The sequence below is a fragment of the Ochlerotatus camptorhynchus genome, unplaced genomic scaffold (assembly GCF_037179485.1).
Source record: "Ochlerotatus camptorhynchus isolate MF236.1 unplaced genomic scaffold, CSIRO-AGI_Acam_v1.1 ptg000431l, whole genome shotgun sequence".
Taxonomy (NCBI): Eukaryota; Metazoa; Arthropoda; class Insecta; order Diptera; family Culicidae; genus Ochlerotatus; species Ochlerotatus camptorhynchus.
In genome coordinates, this window is record NW_027040917.1 from 293,594 (window position 1) to 301,524 (window position 7,931).

General features: G+C 41.7%; 1 pseudogene; it reads left to right on the plus strand.

Moving 5' to 3' along the window:
- The first annotated feature begins 4,171 nt into the window (after positions 1-4,171).
- LOC135711312 (AMP deaminase 2-like) lies at positions 4,172-7,485 on the plus strand (annotated as a pseudogene).
- The last annotated feature ends 446 nt before the right edge of the window (positions 7,486-7,931 follow it).

Sequence of the window (7,931 nt, forward strand, 5' to 3'; positions counted from 1 at the left end):
TATTCTGTAATATTTGGGACACCGCGACTTTTCCGGCCGACTGGATGTAGGGCATTTTAGTGAAGGTCCCAAAGAAGGGGGATCTGACTGTGTGCGACAATTGGCGAGGCATCATGTTACTGTGTATTGTTCTCAAAGTTCTGTGCAAAGTAATCCTGAATCGGATACAGGAGAAAATCGACGCGACTCTCCGACGGCAGCAGGTAGAATTCCGTGCCGGAAGATCTTGTGTGGACCATATTGTCACGCCCGGCATCATCCTGGAGCAGGGCAATGAATTCCAATAGTCCCTTTATTTGGTATTCATTGATTACGAAAAAGCTTTCGACCGTCTCAATCACGAGAATCTGTGGGGTGCCCTGAAACGCAAGGGAGTCCCCGATAAAATCGTCAACCTCATCGAAGCGCAGTATGAGGCTTTCACGTGCAGAGTTCTGCATAACGGAGCCTTGTCCAACCCTATCCGGGTCGATGTATACTATCACCGTTACTGTTTCTCATCGTAATCGACGAGATCATGGCAGGTGCAATTGACCGTGTACTGAACCGTGGGCTGCTTTGGCTGATGATGTTGCAACGACTTCGATTTGGCTGATGATGTTGCTCTACTAGCACAACGGCGCCCTGATATGCAGAGTAAGCTCAATGACCTAGCCGAACGCTCCTCTGCGGCGGGTCTCACCATCAACGTCAACAAGACCAAATTGTTGGATATAAACACGGGCAATCCTTCCAAATTTACGGTAGCGTGACAAGCAGTGGAGAAGGTCGAAAGTTTCCAATATCTTGGCAGCCAAATAGCGTCGGACGGTGGGACCAAGAGTGACATAGGTGCACGAATCAAGAAGGCTAGGGCTGCCTTTGCGAGTTTACGAAACGTATGGAGATCCAACCAGATAAGTCAACGCACCAAAATCCGAATTTTCAACTCGAACGTAAAATCTGTGTTGTTATAAGCCAGCGAGACGTGGTGTGTATAAGCGGAGAGCACTCAAAAGCTGCAGGTCTTCATAAACCGATGCATGCGGTATATAATTCGTGCCTGGTGGCCTCACAACTGTATCTCGAATGCCGAGCTCCATCGTCGATTAAAGTGAAGGTGGGTCGGCCACACACTTCGACGGGGCGGAAACGAAATCTGCAAGCAGGCGCTGGATTGGAATCCGGCAGGACATCGCAGCAAAGGCAGACCCAGGGGCTCATGGCGGCGGAGCCTCAATAAGGAAATTAAGCAAGTCGATAGGAATCTGACCTGGGCCCAGGTCAAGACAAAAGCGAGCAGCCGCCCAGGATGGAAGTCTTTCACCGTGGCCCTTTGCACCGCTGGTGGTGCACAGGACCCTTAAGTAAGAAAGTAAGCTATGTCTATGCTTTCACCTACACAAGCAAGCATTTGCCTTGATTTTTATGTATAACATGGTAGAACGACGCACACACTTGTCCCTATTGTCTCCAGCAGAAAAAGCAAACGAAGTCGAGTATGCGAGGGAACACCACCGAAAAATGTCCTACATCTTGAGACAAAATGAATGCAAACAAAAACAAATTCTAGACCAACCTGTTTGCGATATCATTCGAAAATTTTATACCAAACCATAAATTGTCTAATGTTTCAACCAGATCCGGGAGATATTTGCCATTTTATCTGCTTCAACTAGATGTTCCAAAGTTCTAGAACTACCCAGTAATCCCAAACGAGAGTTGAAGTATAACCGAAATTGCATAAAACGTACCGATTGGATTAGAGATCGTTTGCATTGAATACAAATTTCAGCCAATCACCCCTCAAAACGATAATCGCTGCCTCCTCATTCGAAGCAGCCACAGCTTCATACTGAACAACGATGACGACGGGGTGCAGTGTCTACTAGTGAACATATCTATATTAGACTGATGAAAATTTTTGAAATGTTAACTCCGCAGTGCTTCAAATGTCAAATGATTTCAATCTCTGGGACGATTTGGAACCGTTTGAGTACTGTGAATCGTACTTTTCTAAATTTGCACCAGTCTAACAGGTAATGAAACTAAACTGTACGACCACATCATTCCAAACAGTTCCCCGTCGTCGATAGGTGTGTGGGTGCAGATTTCATCCTAATCGCTAAATATGTCTCTAATTTAATTCATTGCCGACATTCCCGGGCAAAATTCGGTCGACATTAATTATCGATCGTTAGGATGTTATTGAAATTGCCGTAATTCCACCAATAAACAATAACTTAATTTAGGTACGATGACGGCACACATAACTGCCTTTGTAGCGAACAAAAATGTCCAAATAAACGTTAATCGTTATTGGTTACAATTTCCAAAATGGTTTCAGTAACCGGATTTGGATCGCTCGTGTCGGCCCTGTGTGGGTGGTTGGAAAATATTCTAATCTAGGTAACCGATAAACAGGTTGGAATTTGCATTTTCCGGAACACGCAGTTTGAGGTTGCAGTTTAGATTTCATGGATAATTTTGCATCAAAACGATATGGGATGAGTGTCAGTGAGTGCTGTTTTATGTTAATGGAAAAATGGGAAAATGGAATGAACGTTCGATCTTAATTAGCGAAATGAGTGAAGCGTTGCTGTTGTCGTTCAATTGTTAATGTGATGTTCTTGCTTTCTTGCATTCGAGATGGATTTATTTGCTGTTGTTTACCGTCGACTCTATAAAAGTGAATTACCACTGGTTTATATATCAAATAACACGACATCAATCCACGTAACCTGATCTGGGATTCTATTAAATCATTTTTGTTGCTTACAAATAATGTTAAACACAATTTTGAACAGCAATATGAACAGTTCAGCACCCACCCATCAAAGTTAGTATTCACTCAACAATTGTTAAGCTCTAACCGTTCCAGTAAATTAGTCTATAGCAACCAGACATTGTTCGCTATCGTATCGCTGTCGATGGTAATTGATAGTTCTAACAATATTTTAATTGCTTTTGAAGAAAATAGACTCAGCCGTTCAGTGTAGGATATCGGCTGGTATTGAGCTTTTCTTTTGTTTTTGTTTTGATTTCATTTTAACCTATTATCGCTAACTGGCACTGGTGAATTAATTATCCATTCCATACGCACGCAGGTATGGGTGATTATGTTGCATACAGAAATAGATTTGCGTTCAAGGGTTGCCAGATAACTGATAAGTTTGGAATGGTAGTTTATATCATCGCTTAGGAGCCTAAACGACTGCATTTGAAAACAGCTCACTGGCTAAGACCATAAATGACACACTCTATCAGTGGTGGTCATAAAGTTTGGCACAGCTAGAATTGGGACGCAAACAAGAGATTGATTTGACGTTAATATTTGAATTTATCCACTTATTAAAATCCTAACAATGGCACAAGTCTGCATTCAGGAAGACGGGGTCAGATAAATTCTTTCTAAACACTTTGTTGCCCAGACATTTAATATAAAAACCATGGAACTCAGATCATATATGTGTGTGACCAATGGCCTGGGATCTGGTGACTGGACAATTGCCATTAGCATGTTAGCCATTGGGCCCTCCCTCAGGTCATTCGGTAAAAGGCGCAGCTACAAAGAAAGACCATTGTCACAACCTTGCGGGATGCAACGCACCTTGCGCTACATGAACCTTGCATCCGATCAACGCCCAGATTCTACCCTGGTTCTAGAACTGTCAACCACTCCACCGGGCGCTGGGTGACATATTACAGTTAGTAAAGCAGTCAGCAGAGCGGGAAAGCAATCGGTGGAAACTAACGATTTTAATTTGGCTCACACTTGACTAGCCTATCAGTCCCAAGTAGATCGATTAACGTACCCCATTCAAGTCGAAATTATAGAACTGCATTACACTGAGCGAATTTATCATGTCGTCATTGCATGATTAATCATTCGGCCCGGAGATGAACCAGCGTTTGGCTGAAAATCTCCTTAATAAAGACAACCAACCAACCTACCATTAGTCATTCAGAGCTATCCGATTTCTTCAACATCGAAAATAATATGAGACCTCCGATTGACTGATAATTGACATTAAATGGGATTATTCATCATACATATCATAAAAGAAAATAACATCAACCACGTAATGAAGTACCGTTCAAATTTTGAAAGGTATTAACTATAAATGAATTCAAGAACAGAAATGAAGTAAAATCATCCAAGTTAGCCCCCCCCCCCCCCCCTCTCGAGGAGATGGCCAGTGACTTTACGGAAAGCAAGTACCAGAACACCGAAGTCGCCGGACGATTGGTGCAAACTACACTGAACCAAAACATCATCCTGGCATCGAATGATTATTGCCTCACTCAAACCCTATAACTACTATCAGATGATTTTGGGAAGATCTTCATTCGATTTATCATCTGTTGGAATATGAACAAATCAAATGACAATCATTCATATAATGAATGTTTTTAGATCGATTTGCGAAAACCAAAGTAGCATAAATCAAACATAAAATCATTGTATTATTTTGAACTTATTATTAAATTGAAATTATATGATCGATTTTCAGCTGAAAATCAGGTGCACAACATCAAGTCATTTTACAATTTATTTATGATTATATTATTTGCAAGTTGTGATTTAAACTGAGCTGGATAGGTAGAGCAAAGATGTTTTTATACAGGAGATTGATGTTGGCTTCGTAGACAGGAATTGTCAACAATGTCGTTACAGGAAAAATTAATCTGACTTTTGGGAAACGTATCCGTAGGTTGCTATGGGGCCTGGGAAATAATAGGAAAACTTCAATAGTCTCATCGTGCAAGTCCATCTGGAAGGAAACTTATCTTCTGGCCTCGTTAGTAAAATTGGTCGACCACGACGTTCTGGATGATCCAGTAGCGCTGACCGTTCCAAATGCTGACATTCTTGAACATTAAATTGCATGTTGGTTAGCAAAATGATACGTATACTTACATCTGAGCATTTCAGTTCTCTTAAGTCATTTGAAAATATATAACAACTTTACACTCAAGTTTCACATAACGTGTGTTGTCATTTTTTTCGGTAATAAAAGATTTTATAGTTGAAATCAAATGATTTTAGTTATGGGACTATCTCAAATGATATTTCATTGGTTTCCATACTGCATGTTTTTCATCATATCTAACATATTTATTGCTAACGAAATACATATAAAAACATGTCAATATTCATTCACCAATCAAAAGAGCATCACATGTTTCCGAATAAAAAATCATCCGACTGATTTTGTCTTACGGTTTTCAGAAACATTGAAATTGGATGCAACTGAATGATGTTTCATTCTATAAATGGAGGGTGATTTGGTTCAGTGTAGCCAAGTGGGCCACCGACGAAAACGTTAGCGTTAGCGTTGTTATGATATACTTCGTAGATTGGATACTAGCAACACTCACGTCTCTTCTGAAATTCTCAGTTAGACTACTATCAGGAATAATGCTGAGGAGTAAACATTGGTTCCAATCTAAACAAGAACAAGAAGCATGACTGTCGCTATTCCTGGCCACGCCCATCTTTACCATAACTAGGGATAGGGAAGGAAATGTTGATGTAGTACTTACTTAACGAGAGGCCACCGACTTAGCGACACCCTCATAAGTGCCACGGAGTTGGAGGGTTGGGTAGGGTATTCGGTTAGGATTCATCTCAAGTTGGCGATGGAGCTAAAATTATGTATTGTTTATTTGTTGTTTATTTAATCTCTCGATAGCCGGCTATCGAAAGAACATATTCATTTTGTTTAGTGATCATGAATTTTAAGAGTCATGACGGAGAGCTTGGGATTAAACCCATGATTTTCTGCTAAGTAAGCAAAAACGATCCCTCCAGGGTCATCGAGCATCTTCGAACCATAACGCTTCGCGACAATACAGGACTGCGTTTGCGCTTGATAAGCAAATAGTTTCCGAGGTTAATGTTGAATATCAAATATACAAATGATGGAGGCGATTTATTGTGCTGTGGAAGAGCTTGGGGGTTAAATCCATGATTTTCTGCTCAGTAAGCAAAATCGATCCCTTCAGGGTCATCGAGCATCTCATAATCCACAGCGCTTTGCGTCAAAGTACGAATATATGGATGAACTATCTATTATTGAATAACTATTATTTACGATGATTACATGAAAGAAATAAAATATAAACTACAAACAAAACGTGACTACTAAAATCTCAAAATGATATTCTTACAAATATATTTCACGCAACCAGGAAACTCAAAACCATTAGACGCTATAATGATACTCTGCACATGTTAGACTCAAGAAGAGGCCAAAAAGCAAGCGTAACGGCGCCGGTGGTGTAGTGGTAAGCGTGATTACCTCTCACCCCAGCAAGCCTGGGTTCAATCCCAGTCGGCGCCGCCGGGATGTTCTGAGGCATAACATCTCTGATCACGCCTTCCTTCGGATGGGAAGTAAAGCCGTTGGTCCCCGGTTCATGAGTTGATGGGTCGATAGGTAGGGTCCAGGTGTGGGAGCTGCCTTCCTGGCACGTCGGTAGCATTGGTGCTCAGCACGGAAAACAAGATCGACGGAAAAAACAAACCAAAGGAAAAAAAAAAAAGAGCAAGCGTCCGACACACAAAACCCGCCAAATCCACTTGCAGTCACAATCAAAGATTTTACGAAAGTGGGCCACCGACGAAAACGTGTACTCCAACTACATCCGCTGGTTGATTCAAATTCCTAGACTTTAGTAAGTTACTGAGTGGGGAGGTCCTTTGTTTCAAGCAAGACGATTCTAACAAACAAAATTTAACTTCCAGTGACATTTCAAAACCAACCAGCTGATGAACTCGTTCCAGCAGATTTTGGACAACACTTTCAAACCACTGTTCGATGCCACAAACAACCCGAGCCAACATCCGGAGTTACACAAGTTCCTGCAGTACGTGATTGGGTTCGATTCAGCGGATGACGAGTCCAAACCGGAGAATCCACTGTTCGATTGGGACGTGACTACGCCAGATCAGTGAACGGAGGACGAGAACCTACCATACGCGCACTACATCTACTACACGTACGCCAACATAATGGGGCTGAATCATTTTCGCTCGGAGCAGTGCCTGAATACGTTCGTCCTGTGGCTGCATTACGGCGAGACCGGTCATCTCCCACGGGTTGCTTCTGAGGAAGGTACCGCCCTAATAAAATTGTTATGGTTATTTTGCTTAACGACGTGTTCCGGGTATCATCCAACCATTTGTGGAATAGTATAGTATCATTCAACCATTTGGGTTGTCATTCGGTTATGATATTTTATTAGGGCGGTGCTGCAGTATCTGTACTATCACGCACAAATCGGTACGGTGTTTCGTTGGGCAGTGTAGGTGTGTGTTGAACATTCAATTGATGGTCGATATTTCTCCCCTCCTCAGGAATCGCCATGTCTCCACTGTCGAACAATTCACTGTTCTTGAATTACGACCGCAACCAATTCCCGGAGTATCTGGCCCGAGGCTTGATAGTTTCGCTGTCCACGGATGATCCCCTGCAGTTCCACTATACCAAGGTCCGTTAAGCACCCGTAGAGAACCTTAAAAATAAGTTCCGAATTTTGCGAGCTAACTTCGAAGCATTTCAAGGACTCCATTTTGAAAATTTCAATGTAAATAGAAAATGTACTAAATAAATGAATAAACCAATTGTTCAACTTGTGAAACAAAAGCAACATTAATTTACACTTCAAACTAGCCACTTCAAACTAGGGAACAACGAATAGAAGATTCGGAATCACATAGATGAAGACTAACTAACTCATTTTTTCCTTGTTTCCTGATCATCCTCGGTCCAGGAAACCCGCGGACTTATCACTATCAACAAGGCATACAAAGTAACAAGGACTAAGATGTGTTCCTTTGATTACTGAAAAATCCTGTTCCCCTAGTTTGAAGTAGTCAAGACTAGGAATCGGTGGTAGATTTTACATCCCGTAACGTACCACGAAAAGGTGATCTACCCACGTTA